Genomic DNA, 16,077 nt, shown 5'->3' on the forward strand with positions numbered 1-16,077 from the left:
TGGTAATGTAATGTGTGTATGGTAATGTGTGTGTGTGTGTATGTATGGTAATGTATGTGTGTGTATGGTAATGTTATGTATGTGTGTGTGTGTGTGTGTGTTGTCTATTTTGAGTTTTGCAAAACAACCGTTTTTTAAATTTATTTTCTTCTCTCGATTATTAGAGTTTTTATTTATGTTGTTGAAGGGAGGATAAGATTTCAAGATATCCACAGTAGTGGTTGTCTGTTGGCCTACAGATCTGTAGTCCGACTCTGCAACTGAATAGGAGAACACAGGTTGTGTCCCAAAAATGGAATCATATTCCCGAAGTAGTGCACTACTTTTGGCCTGAGTCCAATGGGTCCTGATGAAAAAGTAGTGCACTACATAGGGATTAAGGTGCTATTTGGGATATGCACTTAAAAAAATAAAAATAAAACACCGTCCGTAGTCTTCTCTTCTTTCCAGTAACTTTCCCTAAAATCCTCTGGTTTTCCAAATAATTCAGGGATTCTAGGAATTTCAGGGTAAAGTTACTGGAATTTTGCAACACTTAGCCCCTCCCACTAGCACTCCATTACTCCAGCCAATCGTCTTTGAGCAGTGTGGTGGTTGTATGATGTGATGTAATGCGATGATGAATCTCCATGTGTTTTTTTTCAGATGTATTTAGTTGTTCGACCTCGTTTTACCTCGTGTTTTGGGAGGCTATGTTATTTACTCACACCTTTTCAGTTTTTTATTTTATTTTACCTTTATTTAACTAGGCAAGTCAGTTAAGAACACATTCTTATTTTCAATGACGGCCTAGGAACAGTGGGTTAACTGCCTGTTCAGGGACAGAACGACAAATTTGTACCTTGTCAGCTCGGGGGTTTGAACTCGCAACCTTCCGGTTACTAGTCCAACGCTCTAACCACTAGGCTACGCTGCCGCCCCAGTGGCAATCTAAACCTCTACTTGGTATTTTTATTTTGTCATAGCCTGAGTGAGGGTCTGTTTATGTGATCATACCATCTCCTTGTAATGGATAAGGACATTTTAATGGTGGCAAGAGAAAGCAGGTCTGGGACCAGGCTAACTGGCGAGAACAAACGGGTCTGGGACCAGGCTAACTGGCGAGAACAAACGGGTCTGGGACCAGGCTAACTGGCGAGAACAAACAGGTCTGGGACCAGGCTAACTGGTGAGAACAAACAGATCTGGGACCAGGCTAACTGGCAACAAACAGATCTGGGACCAGGCTAACTGGCAACAAACAGATCTGGGACCAGGCTAACTGGCAACAAACAGATCTGGGACCAGGCTAACTGGCAACAAACAGATCTGGGACCAGGCTAACTGGCAACAAACAGATCTGGGACCAGGCTAACTGGCAACAAACAGATCTGGGACCAGGCTAACTGGCAACAAACAGATCTGGGACCAGGCTAACTGGCAACAAACAGGTCTGGGACCAGGCTAACTGGCAACAAACAGGTCTGGGACCAGGCTAACTGGCAACAAACAGATCTGGGACCAGGCTAACTGGCAACAAACAGATCTGGGACCAGGCTAACTGGCAACAACAAACAGATCTGGGACCAGGCTAACTGGCAACAACAAACAGATCTGGGACCAGGCTAACTGGCAACAACAAACAGGTCTGGGACCAGGCTAACTGGCAACAACAAACAGGTCTGGGACCAGGCTAACTGGCAACAAACAGGTCTGGGACCAGGCTAACTGGCAACAAACAGATCTGGGACCAGGCTAACTGGCAACAACAAACAGGTCTGGGACCAGGCTAACTGGCAAGAACAAACGGGTCTGGGACCAGGCTAACTGGCAAGAACAAACGGGTCTGGGACCAGGCTAACTGGCAAGAACAAACGGGTCTGGGACCAGGCTAACTGGAAAGAACAAACGGGTCTGGGACCAGGCTAACTGGAAAGAACAAACGGGTCTGGGACCAGGCTAACTGGAAAGAACAAACGGGTCTGGGACCAGGCTAACTGGAAAGAACAAACGGGTCTGGGACCAGGCTAACTGGAAAGAACAAACAGGTCTGGGACCAGGCTAACTGGCAACAAACAGATCTGGGACCAGGCTAACTGGCAACAAACAGGTCTGGGACCAGGCTAACTGGCAACAAACAGATCTGGGACCAGGCTAACTGGCAAGAACAAACAGGTCTGGGACCAGGCTAACTGGCTACAAACAGGTCTGGGACCAGGCTAACTGGCAACAACAAACGGGTCTGGGACCAGGCTAACTGGCAACAACAAACAGGTCTGGGACCAGGCTAACTGGAAAGAACAAACAGGTCTGGGACCAGGCTAACTGGAAAGAACAAACAGGTCTGGGACCAGGCTAACTGGCAACAACAAACAGGTCTGGGACCAGGCTAACTGGAAAGAACAAACAGGTCTGGGACCAGGCTAACTGGCTACAAACAGATCTGTGATCAGGCTAACTGGCTACAAACAGATCTGTGATCAGGCTAACTGGCTACAAACAGATCTGTGATCAGGCTAACTGGCAAGAGAAAACAGATCTGGGACCAGGCTAACTGGCGAGAACAAACAGGTCTGGGACCAGGCTAACTGGCAAGAACAAACAGGTCTGGGACCAGGCTAACTGGCTACAAACAGATCTGGGACCAGGCTAACTGGCAAGAGAAAACAGGTCTGGGACCAGGCTAACTGGCAAGAGAAAACAGATCTGGGACCAGGCTAACTGGCAAGAACAAACAGGTCTGGGACCAGGCTAACTGGCAAGAGAAAACAGATCTGGGACCAGGCTAACTGGCAAGAGAAAACAGATCTGGGACCAGGCTAACTGGTGAGAACAAACAGGTCTGGGACCAGGCTAACTGGCAACAAACAGGTCTGGGACCAGGCTAACTGGCAACAAACAGGTCTCTAACTGGCAACAAACAGGTCTGGGACCAGGCTAACTGGCAACAAACAGGTCTGGGACCAGGCTGATTTTTTTTTTCTCGCTCCAGTCTAAGTCTGAGAGCATCTTCCTTTGTATTCCCTCCTTTCTTTTCATTTATTTCTAAGAAGATTCTATTATCAAGTGAGACATTTTTTTTTTTTAATTTTAATTGGTTGTAGTTGTTCTTCAATGTCCCGCCCACTGCAGTCTCATTTTGATTTGATTGGTTGTAGTTGTTCTTCAATGTCCCGCCCACTGCAGTCTCATTTTGATTTGATTGGTTGTATTACGACAGAGATGTGGTTATCCCACCTAGCTTATCGTAACATGAATGCACTAACTTGTAAATCGCTCTGGATAAGAATATCATGATGACGTTGACAAATGAAATGCTATTTCTGGGACTTCTTTCTCTACTGCGATATTAAACATGCAACTTGTCTGAGTGAATGCAATGTGTATACAATACTAAGTTATACCAGATCAAGAAAAAAACATTATTTTAGAAACTTACAAAAAAAAAAAAAAAAAAAATTGTGCGAAATATGACGATAAAATTATAATGACACATTTATTTGTATTTATTAAATTTTTGTTCTCTTTTTAATAAATTAATGTCGTTTTTTTTATTTTTTTATTTAACTAGGCAAGTCAGTTAAGAATAAATTGTTATTTACAATGACGGCCTACACCGGCCAAAACCGTAACCCGGACGACGCTGGACCAATTGTGCACCGCCCTATGGGACTCCCAATCACGGCCGTTTAGTTAAGGATAAATGGGATGTTATAAACTAGGTGTGGCCATTTTGAATGAATGGTTGAGATCTCCTGTACGTTTAGTGGAAGCACGTAGAAGTTAGTAGTTTTATGTTTTAGCATGGTCATCTACTGTGTCTGAAAGAGAGAATGAAGGTCATTTATCAGATGTGCTGTTGTAAAAAAATAAATGTTTGATGCTTAGACATGTCTCATTTGTGACTCCTTTCTGAAAATAATATGTCTACAAAACACTAGGATGTTGGTTGCAATCCAGGCCGTTGTCAAGGCCGTTGCCATGCACAGAATATACAATCTCAAAGTGTTAATTCCCTCACAAAACACACCAATATAATATAGCTATTTTATTTTAAACTACTGAAAAGCTCCCAGACTTTGATTACAGAGGACTTACAGTACTAGACTACTGTCTCCTCCTACCCTGTTGCTGGGTCTGTGTAGATATGACTGATACTGGCCTACTGCTGGGTCTGTGTAGATATGACTGATACTGGCCTACTGCTGGGTCTGTGTAGATATGACTGATACTGGCCTACTGCTGGGTCTGTGTACATATGACTGATACTGGCCTACTGCTGGGTCTAGATATGACTGATACTGGCCTACTGCTGGGTCTGTGTAGATATGACTGATACTGGCCTACTGCTGGGTCTAGATATGACTGATACTGGCCTACTGCTGGGTCTGTGTAGATATGACTGATACTGGCCTACTGCTGGGTCTGTGTAGATATGACTGATACTGGCCTACTGCTGGGTCTGTGTAGATATGACTGATACTGGCCTACTGCTGGGTCTAGATATGACTGATACTGGCCTACTGCTGGGTCTGTGTAGATATGACTGATACTGGCCTACTGCTGGGTCTAGATATGACTGATACTGGCCTACTGCTGGGTCTGTGTAGATATGACTGATACTGGCCTACTGCTGGGTCTGTGTAGATATGACTGATACTGGCCTACTGCTGGGTCTGTGTAGATATGACTGATACTGGCCTACTGCTGGGTCTGTGTACATATGACTGATACTGGCCTACTGCTGGGTCTGTAGATATGACTGATACTGGCCTACTGCTGGGTCTGTAGATATGACTGATACTGGCCTACTGCTGGGTCTGTAGATATGACTGATACTGGCCTACTGCTGGGTCTGTGTACATATGACTGATACTGGCCTACTGCTGGGTCTGTGTAGATATGACTGATACTGGCCTACTGCTGGGTCTGTAGATATGACTGATACTGGCCTACTGCTGGGTCTGTGTACATATGACTGATACTGGCCTACTGCTGGGTCTGTAGATATGACTGATACTGGCCTACTGCTGGGTCTGTGTAGATATGACTGATACTGGCCTACTGCTGGGTCTGTGTACATATGACTGATACTGGCCTACTGCTGGGTCTGTGTAGATATGACTGATACTGGCCTACTGCTGGGTCTGTGTACATATGACTGATACTGGCCTACTGCTGGGTCTGTAGATATGACTGATACTGGCCTACTGCTGGGTCTGTGTAGATATGACTGATACTGGCCTACTGCTGGGTCTGTGTAGATATGACTGATACTGGCCTACTGCTGGGTCTGTGTAGATATGACTGATACTGGCCTACTGCTGGGTCTGTGTACATATGACTGATACTGGCCTACTGCTGGGTCTGTGTACATATGACTGATACTGGCCTACTGCTGGGTCTGTGTACATATGACTGATACTGGCCTACTGCTGGGTCTGTGTACATATGACTGATACTGGCCTACTGCTGGGTCTGTGTACATATGACTGATACTGGCCTACTGCTGGGTCTGTGTACATATGACTGATACTGGCCTACTGCTGGGTCTGTGTACATATGACTGATACTGGCCTACTGCTGGGTCTGTGTAGATATGACTGATACTGGCCTACTGCTGGGTCTGTAGATATGACTGATACTGGCCTACTGCTGGGTCTGTGAATATGACGGATACTGACCTACTGCTGGGTCTGTGTACATATGACTGATAGCAAGGCAGAGCTGAGGTAACTGTAGAAAGATCACATGACCTGCCTCAGCCTGCATACCACCCAGCACCTGATATGGCCTACTGCACACACAGACACACACACAGACCGATATGGCCTGAGAGACACACACCACACAGCCACACACCACACAGGCCAATATGGCCTGAGACACACACACAGACACACACACAGACCACACCACACACACACACACACACACACACACAGACCAATATGGCCTGAGACACACACACACACACACACACACACACACACACACACACACACACACACACACACACACACACACACACACACACACAGACCGCTATGGCCTGAGACACACACACACACACACACAGACCAATGTGACCCGAGTGCATTAGGGTGCTGCCCACTGTGTGGGGGGGGGGGGGGTCTGGCTAGTAACACGACACTCCCAACCCCCTCTGACAAACACACTCACCCTTCCATCGCTACAGCCCCGAGATCTATCTATCCCAGTGGAGTGGACGGTTCAGCAATACACACACAGTCCTCGCCGTGGATGGTTGGCAGACCAACTAACATGTACCTAGGGAGAAGGCCCTGGACAGAGGAAGAGGGGGGAGTGTTATGACTGAGAAAGCAGAGGAAGAGTGACAAAGTAGAAAGAAAGAAGACGGAGAGAAGTTGACAGAGTTTCAAGAGGTGCTGTCGAAGAATCACGTCCGGACACATTCTCCACGGTCAGTGTGTTGGCGACGTGATGACGATGATCCGATAGAGGAAGAACAGAGACAGAGAGGGACTGGTCAGAGATCTGACTGTCTGGCCTGAGTTATATACTTTCTGAGAGGGACTGGTCAGAGACCTGACTGTCTGGCCTGAGTTATATACTTTCTGAGAGGGACTGGTCAGAGACCTGACTGTCTGGCCTGAGTTATATACTTTCTGAGAGGGACTGGTCAGAGACCTGACTGTCTGGCCTGAGTTATATACTTTCTGAGAGGGACTGGTCAGAGACCTGACTGTCTGGCCTGAGTTATATACTTTCTGAGAGGGACTGGTCAGAGACCTGACTGTCTGGCCTGAGTTATATACTTTCTGAGGGGGACTGGTCAGAGACCTGACTGTCTGGCCTGAGTTATATACCTTATGAGGGGGACTGGTCAGAGACCTGACTGTCTGGCCTGAGTTATATACTTTATGAGAGGGACTGGTCCGAGACCTGACTGTCTGGCCTGAGTTATATACTTTATGAGGGGGACTGGTCAGAGACCTGACTGTCTGACCTGAGTTATATACTTTCTGAGGGGGACTGGTCCGAGACCTGACTGTCTGGCCTGAGTTATATACTTTATGAGGGGTCTGGTCCAAGACCTGACTGTCTGGCCTGAGTTATATACTTTATGAGGGGGACTGGTCAGAGACCTGACTGTCTGACCTGAGTTATATACTTTATGAGGGGTCTGGTCCGAGACCTGACTGTCTGGCCTGAGTTATATACTTTCTGAGGGGGACTGGTCAGAGTCCTGACTGTCTGGCCTGAGTTATATACTTTATGAGGGGGACTGGTCAGAGACCTGACTGTCTGGCCTGAGTTATATACTTTATGAGGGGGACTGGTCCGAGACCTGACTGTCAGGCCTGAGTTATATACTTTCTGAGAGGGACTGGTCAGAGACCTGACTGTCTGGCCTGAGTTATATACCTTCTGAGAGGGACTGGTCCGAGACCTGACTGTCAGGCCTGAGTCAGTGAGTCAGTCAGTCCGATATTTGTCTTCTTGTGTTTTGGATCTGTCAGACAGGCCGTCCACCATGTCTGTCCCCCTGGAGCAGGGCTCCTACCCCGGGGACAGGGAGCAGGCAGGTCTGGGGACCCTACAGAGACAGCTCATCTGTCCTATCTGTCTGGAAGTATTCACCAAACCAGTGGTCATCCTGCCATGCCTACACAACCTCTGCAGGAAGTGTGCCAACGACCTCTACCAGGTAAGAGCTAAAAACCATCGGTCATATTCATCAGAACAGACCGTAGCAAAACATTTTGCAACCGGAAAGGGAAAATAAGCATGTATTGTGAAGCGTGTGTACTGCGTTCAAGTCTCAGTGTGTCTAAAATGGTGTCCTTTCACTGTGAGCTCAGAGGATCTGAAAGCAGTCAAAATAGATCCTGTAGTTGAGAGAAGAGTCAGTCTATGTTTAACTGTGTTACTGTAGTTGACATCCTCATATCTCTGAGCGCTGGTGAGAGAGATAATCAAGGAGATTGATCGAGATACTCAACTCCAGCTTCAATTCATTATGAGATACAACTCCAGCTTCAATTCACAATGAATTCACACCTGTCAGTCTACCTCAGACCCCTCAGCCTCCATCACACTCTTCAGTCTACATCCGACCCTTCAGCCTCCATCACACATCTTCAACCTCCATCACACCCTTCAGCCTCCATCACACATCTTCAGCCTCCATCACACTCTTCAGTCTACATCCGACCCTTCAGCCTCCATCACACATCTTCAGCCTCCATCACACTCTTCAGCCTCCATCACACATCTTCAGCCTCCATCACACCCTTCAGCCTCCATCACACCCTTCAGCCTCCATCACACCCCTCAGCCTCCATCACACCCTTCAGCCTACCTCAGACCCTTCAGTCTACCTCAGACCCCTCAGCCTCCATCACACCTGTCAGTCTACCTCAGACCCCTCAGCCTCCATCACACCTGTCAGTCTACCTCAGACCCTTCGGTCTGCCTCAGACCCTTCGGTCTGTCAGACCCTGGTCTACCTCAGACCCTTCGGTTATCAGACCCTTCGGTCTGCCTCAGACCCTTCGGTCTGCCTCAGACCCTCGGTCTGCCTCAGACCCTTCGGACCTCAGACTGTCTCGGTCTGCCTCAGACCCTTCGGTCTACCTCAGACCCTTCGGTCTGCCTCAGACCCTTCGGTCTACCTCAGACCCTCGGTCTACCTCAGACCCTTCAGTCATACCTCAGACCCTTCAGTCATACCTCAGACCCTTCAGTCTACCTCAGACCCTTCAGTCTACCTCAGACCCTTCGATCTGCCTCAGACCCTCTTATCCACACAGATACACAAATTATGCCTATCAGGATTTCCAAACAGGGGTTAGAGAGGGATGTTTAACCTCTGACACTCTCACACTTTGCTGCAGTACAGATCCGTAACAGGTGTGTGGATTATGAACTGCTAATTTGAGCCATGGTGAAGACATCTGAGACTATCTTCATAATGGAAGCCAAGGCCTACTTCTACTGCTGTTGTTTAGTTAGTTAGGCCCATGTTAGGCCCAGACTCAGGCCATAGAGATGGACAAGAGTGGAATTCTTAGTGAAGGTGAAGCCTCTTACCAGATCAGGATCGTTATCTGCGACTATCACCGTCTCTATGGTTGTGCTTTTATTGTGAAGTTTGTTTCGAACCCCCAATAGTATACAGCTTTCAACTGTCAAAACCTCTCAACCAAGCCCCACTAGTGACATAAACAACACTGGTTCCAGACAGTTACTCCCTGGTTCCAGACAGCTACTCCCTGGTTCCAGACAGTTACTCCCTGGTTCCAGACAGCTACTCCCTGGTTACAGACAGCTACTCCCTGGTTACAGACAGCTACTCCCTGGTTACAGACAGTTACTCCCTGGTTACAGACAGCTACTCCCTGGTTCCAGACAGTTACTCCCTGGTCCCAGACAGCCACTCCCTGGTTCCAGACAGCTACTCCCTGGTTACAGACAGCTACTCCCTGGTTCCAGACAGTTACTCCCTGGTCCCAGACAGCTACTCCCTGGTTACAGACAGTTACTCCCTGGTCCCAGACAGCCACTCCCTGGTTCCAGACAGCTACTCCCTGGTTACAGACAGCTACTCCCTGGTTCCAGACAGTTACTCCCTGGTCCCAGACAGCTACTCCCTGGTTACAGACAGTTACTCCCTGGTTCCAGACAGTTACTCCCTGGTTCCAGACAGCTACTCCCTGGTTCCAGACAGTTACTCCCTGGTTACAGATAGTTACTCCCTGGTTACAGACAGTTACTCCCTGGTTACAGACAGCTACTCCCTGGTTACAGACAGTTACTCCCTGGTTCCAGACAGCTACTCCCTGGTTCCAGACAGTTACTCCCTGGTCCCAGACAGCTACTCCCTGGTTACAGACAGTTACTCCCTGGTTACAGACAGCTACTCCCTGGTTCCAGACAGTTACTCCCTGGTCCCAGACAGCTACTCCCTGGTTACAGACAGTTACTCCCTGGTTCCAGACAGCTACTCCCTGGTTACAGACAGTTACTCCCTGGTTACAGACAGTTACTCCCTCATTCTAGACAGCAACTCCCTGGTTCCAGACAGTTAGTCCCTGGTTCCAGACAGTTAGTCCCTGGTTCCAGACAGTTACTCCATGGTTACAGACAGCTACTCCCTGGTTACAGACAGTTACTCCCTGGTTACAGATAGTTACTCCCTGGTTACAGACAGTTACTCCCTGGTTACAGACAGCTACTCCCTGGTTACAGACATCTACTCCCTGGTTACAGACAGCTACTCCCTGGTTACAGATAGTTACTCCCTGGTTACAGACAGTTACTCCCTGGTTACAGACATCTACTCCCTGGTTACAGACAGTTACTCCCTGGTTACAGACAGCTACTCCCTGGTTCTAGACAGCTACTCCCTGGTTCCAGACAGTTACTCCCTGGTCCCAGACAGCTACTCCCTGGTTACAGACAGTTACTCCCTGGTTACAGACAGCTACTCCCTGGTTCCAGACATCTACTCCCTGGTTACAGACAGCTACTCCCTGGTTACAGACATCTACTCCCGGGTTACAGACAGCTACTCCCTGGTTACAGACATCTACTCCCTGGTTACAGACAGTTACTCCCTGGTTACAGACAGCTACTCCCTGGTTACAGACAGCTACTCCCTGGTTACAGACATCTACTCCCTGGTTACAGACAGCTACTCCCTGGTTACAGACAGCTACTCCCTGGTTACAGACAGCTACTCCCTGGTTACAGACAGCTACTCCCTGGTTACAGACATCTACTCCCTGGTTACAGACAGCTACTCCCTGGTTACAGACATCTACTCCCTGGTTACAGACAGTTACTCCCTGGTTACAGACATCTACTCCCTGGTTACAGACAGCTACTCCCTGGTTACAGACATCTACTCCCTGGTTACAGACAGCTACTCCCTGGTTACAGATAGTTACTCCCTGGTTACAGACAGTTACTCCCTCATTCTAGACAGCAACTCCCTGGTTCCAGACAGTTAGTCCCTGGTTCCAGACAGTTACTCCCTGGTTACAGACAGTTACTCCATGGTTACAGACAGCTACTCCCTGGTTACAGACAGTTACTCCCTGGTTACAGATAGTTACTCCCTGGTTACAGACAGTTACTCCCTGGTTACAGACAGCTACTCCCTGGTTACAGACATCTACTCCCTGGTTACAGACAGCTACTCCCTGGTTACAGATAGTTACTCCCTGGTTACAGACAGTTACTCCCTGGTTACAGACAGCTACTCCCTGGTTACAGACAGTTACTCCCTGGTTACAGACAGCTACTCCCTGGTTCTAGACAGCTACTCCCTGGTTCCAGACAGTTACTCCCTGGTCCCAGACAGCTACTCCCTGGTTACAGACAGTTACTCCCTGGTTACAGACAGCTACTCCCTGGTTCCAGACAGTTACTCCCTGGTCCCAGACAGCTACTCCCTGGTTACAGACAGTTACTCCCGGGTTCCAGACAGCTACTCCCTGGTTACAGACAGTTACTCCCTGGTTACAGACAGTTACTCCCTCATTCTAGACAGCAACTCCCTGGTTCCAGACAGTTAGTCCCTGGTTCCAGACAGTTGCTCCCTGGTTAAAGACAGTTACTCCATGGTTACAGACAGCTACTCCCTGGTTACAGACAGTTACTCCCTGGTTACAGACAGCTACTCCCTGGTTACAGACATCTACTCCCTGGTTACAGACAGCTACTCCCTGGTTACAGACATCTACTCCCTGGTTACAGACAGCTACTCCCTGGTTACAGACATCTACTCCCTGGTTACAGACATCTACTCCCTGGTTACAGACAGCTACTCCCGGGTTCCAGACAGCTACTCCCTGGTTACAGACAGTTACTCCCTGGTTACAGACAGTTACTCCCTCATTCTAGACAGCAACTCCCTGGTTCCAGACAGTTAGTCCCTGGTTCCAGACAGTTACTCCCTGGTTACAGACAGTTAGTCCATGGTTACAGACAGCTACTCCCTGGTTACAGACAGCTACTCCCTGGTTACAGATAGTTACTCCCTGGTTACAGACAGTTACTCCCTGGTTACAGACAGCTACTCCCTGGTTACAGACATCTACTCCCTGGTTACAGACAGCTACTCCCTGGTTACAGATAGTTACTCCCTGGTTACAGACAGTTACTCCCTGGTTACAGACAGCTACTCCCTGGTTACAGACAGTTACTCCCTGGTTACAGACATCTACTCCCTGGTTCTAGACAGCTACTCCCTGGTTCCAGACAGTTACTCCCTGGTCCCAGACAGCTACTCCCTGGTTACAGACAGTTACTCCCTGGTTACAGACAGCTACTCCCTGGTTCCAGACAGTTACTCCCTGGTCCCAGACAGCTACTCCCTGGTTACAGACAGTTACTCCCGGGTTCCAGACAGCTACTCCCTGGTTACAGACAGTTACTCCCTGGTTACAGACAGTTACTCCCTCATTCTAGACAGCAACTCCCTGGTTCCAGACAGTTAGTCCCTGGTTCCAGACAGTTACTCCCTGGTTACAGACAGTTACTCCATGGTTACAGACAGCTACTCCCTGGTTACAGACAGTTACTCCCTGGTTACAGACAGCTACTCCCTGGTTACAGACATCTACTCCCTGGTTACAGACAGCTACTCCCTGGTTACAGACATCTACTCCCTGGTTACAGACAGCTACTCCCTGGTTACAGACATCTACTCCCTGGTTACAGACAGCTACTCCCTGGTTCCAGACAGCTACTCCGTAGTTACAGACAGTTACTCCCTGGTTACAGACAGTTACTCCCTGGTTACAGACATCTACTCCCTGGTTACAGACATCTACTCCCTGGTTACAGACAGCTACTCCCTGGTTACAGACATCTACTCCCTGGTTACAGACAGCTACTCCCTGGTTACAGACAGCTACTCCCTGGTTACAGACATCTACTCCCTGGTTACAGACAGCTACTCCCTGGTTACAGACATCTACTCCCTGGTTACAGACAGTTACTCCCTGGTCCCAGACAGCTACTCCCTGGTTACAGACAGTTACTCCCTGGTTACAGACATCTACTCCCTGGTTACAGACAGCTACTCCCTGGTTACAGACATCTACTCCCTGGTTACAGACAGTTACTCCCTGGTTACAGACAGCTACTCCCTGGTTACAGACAGTTACTCCCTGGTTATAGACAGTTACTCCCTGGTTACAGACAGCTACTCCCTGGTTACAGACAGCTACTCCCTGGTTACATACATCTACTCCCTGGTTCCAGACAGTTACTCTCTGGTTATAGACAGTTACTCCCTGGTTACAGACAGTTACTCCCTGGTTACAGACAGTTACTCCCTGGTTACAGACAGTTACTCCCTGGTTACAGACATCTACTCCCTGGTTACAGACAGCTACTCCCTGGTTACAGACATCTACTCCCTGGTTACAGACAGTTACTCCCTGGTTACAGACAGTTACTCCCTGGTTCCAGACAGCTACTCCCTGGTTACAGACAGTTACTCCCTGGTTACAGACAGCTACTCCCTGGTTACAGACAGCTACTCCCTGGTTACAGACATCTACTCCCTGGTTACAGACAGCTACTCCCTGGTTACAGACAGCTACTCCCTGGTTACAGACAGTTACTCCCTGGTTCCAGACAGCTACTCCCTGGTTACAGACAGTTACTCCCTGGTTACAGACAGCTACTCCCTGGTTACAGACAGCTACTCCCTGGTTACAGACATCTACTCCCTGGTTACAGACATCTACTCCCTGGTTACAGACATCTACTCCCTGGTTACAGACAGCTACTCCCTGGTTACAGACAGCTACTCCCTGGATACAGACATCTACTCCCTGGTTACAGACAGCTACTCCCTGGTTACAGACAGCTACTCCCTGGTTACAGACATCTACTCCCTGGTTACAGACAGCTACTCCCTGGTTACAGACATCTACTCCCTGGTTACAGACAGCTACTCCCTGGTTCCAGACAGCTACTCCCTAGTTACAGACAGTTACTCCCTGGTTACAGACAGTTACTCCCTGGTTACAGACATCTACTCCCTGGTTACAGACATCTACTCCCTGGTTACAGACAGCTACTCCCTGGTTACAGACATCTACTCCCTGGTTACAGACAGCTACTCCCTGGTTACAGACAGCTACTCCCTGGTTACAGACATCTACTCCCTGGTTACAGACAGCTACTCCCTGGTTACAGACATCTACTCCCTGGTTACAGACAGTTACTCCCTGGTCCCAGACAGCTACTCCCTGGTTACAGACAGTTACTCCCTGGTTACAGACATCTACTCCCTGGTTACAGACAGCTACTCCCTGGTTACAGACATCTACTCCCTGGTTACAGACAGTTACTCCCTGGTTACAGACAGCTACTCCCTGGTTACAGACAGTTACTCCCTGGTTATAGACAGTTACTCCCTGGTTACAGACAGCTACTCCCTGGTTACAGACAGCTACTCCCTGGTTACATACATCTACTCCCTGGTTCCAGACAGTTACTCCCTGGTTATAGACAGTTACTCCCTGGTTACAGACAGATACTCCCTGGTTACAGACAGATACTCCCTGGTTACAGACAGTTACTCCCTGGTTACAGACAGTTACTCCCTGGTTACAGACATCTACTCCCTGGTTACAGACAGCTACTCCCTGGTTACAGACATCTACTCCCTGGTTACAGACAGTTACTCCCTGGTTACAGACAGTTACTCCCTGGTTCCAGACAGCTACTCCCTGGTTACAGACAGTTACTCCCTGGTTACAGACAGCTACTCCCTGGTTACAGACAGCTACTCCCTGGTTACAGACAGCTACTCCCTGGTTACAGACATCTACTCCCTGGTTACAGACAGCTACTCCCTGGTTACAGACAGTTACTCCCTGGTTCCAGACAGCTACTCCCTGGTTACAGACAGTTACTCCCTGGTTACAGACAGCTACTCCCTGGTTACAGACAGCTACTCCCTGGTTACAGACATCTACTCCCTGGTTACAGACATCTACTCCCTGGTTACAGACATCTACTCCCTGGTTACAGACAGCTACTCCCTGGTTACAGACAGCTACTCCCTGGTTACAGACATCTACTCCCTGGTTACAGACAGCTACTCCCTGGTTACAGACATCTACTCCCTGGTTACAGACAGCTACTCCCTGGTTACAGACATCTACTCCCTGGTTACAGACAGCTACTCCCTGGTTACAGACATCTACTCCCTGGTTACAGACAGCTACTCCCTGGTTACAGACATCTACTCCCTGGTTACAGACAGTTACTCCCTGGTTACAGACAGCTACTCCCTGGTTACAGACAGCTACTCCCTGGTTACAGACATCTACTCCCTGGTTACAGACAGCTACTCCCTGGTTACAGACAGCTACTCCCTGGTTACAGACAGCTACTCCCTGGTTACAGACAGCTACTCCCTGGTTACAGACATCTACTCCCTGGTTACAGACAGCTACTCCCTGGTTACAGACATCTACTCCCTGGTTACAGACAGTTACTCCCTGGTTACAGACATCTACTCCCTGGTTACAGACAGCTACTCCCTGGTTACAGACATCTACTCCCTGGTTACAGACAGTTACTCCCTGGTTACAGACATCTACTCCCTGGTTACAGACATCTACTCCCTGGTTACAGACATCTACTCCCTGGTTACAGACACATTCATTTACTGCTCCTCTTCAAACCCAGTCGGTCCGTAATGAAAGAGTGGAGAACTGAGAGGAGTGATCTTCCGTTTTACCCAGAAACAGAGGACAAAAGGACAAGAGGACAATTCTAGAACCTCTATCTGTCTTTCACTCTGTCTCTGATCTCCTCTCCTCTACTACTAAAGTTATTCGATTAAGGAGTCTGCCCTCAGCAACTGCCACTAAATCACAATATCTCCCAGTTGATCAACAAGAGGGTTGGTTATCAGATTACTCTGGATGATGATCTGTGGCTTCAAATGTTTGATACTTTTTGCACGATAATACCTCACTGACGTCAGAACAGCTGTTTCAGAACAGCTGAACGTTGTTTACAGAAAGGAGAGACTTATTTCCCTTTAATACTTAGCGAGAAGATCAGTTGATGTTT

At 48.5% G+C, this 16,077-nt stretch overlaps 1 long non-coding RNA gene and 1 pseudogene across 1 annotated transcript; both read left to right on the forward strand.

Annotated features, from left to right (window-relative positions):
• The first annotated feature begins 2,282 nt into the window (after window positions 1–2,282).
• On the forward strand, window positions 2,283–3,866 carry LOC124019416. The gene is made up of 2 exons (XR_006835776.1): window positions 2,283–2,649; window positions 2,935–3,866. It is a non-coding gene; the product is annotated as an uncharacterized LOC124019416 (long non-coding RNA).
• A 3,632-nt stretch (window positions 3,867–7,498) lies between these two features.
• Window positions 7,499–16,077, forward strand: part of LOC124019411 — a 30,371-nt pseudogene continuing 21,792 nt past the window's right edge.

This window comes from Oncorhynchus gorbuscha, unplaced genomic scaffold, assembly GCF_021184085.1.
Source record: "Oncorhynchus gorbuscha isolate QuinsamMale2020 ecotype Even-year unplaced genomic scaffold, OgorEven_v1.0 Un_scaffold_909, whole genome shotgun sequence".
Lineage (NCBI taxonomy): Eukaryota > Metazoa > Chordata > Actinopteri > Salmoniformes > Salmonidae > Oncorhynchus > Oncorhynchus gorbuscha.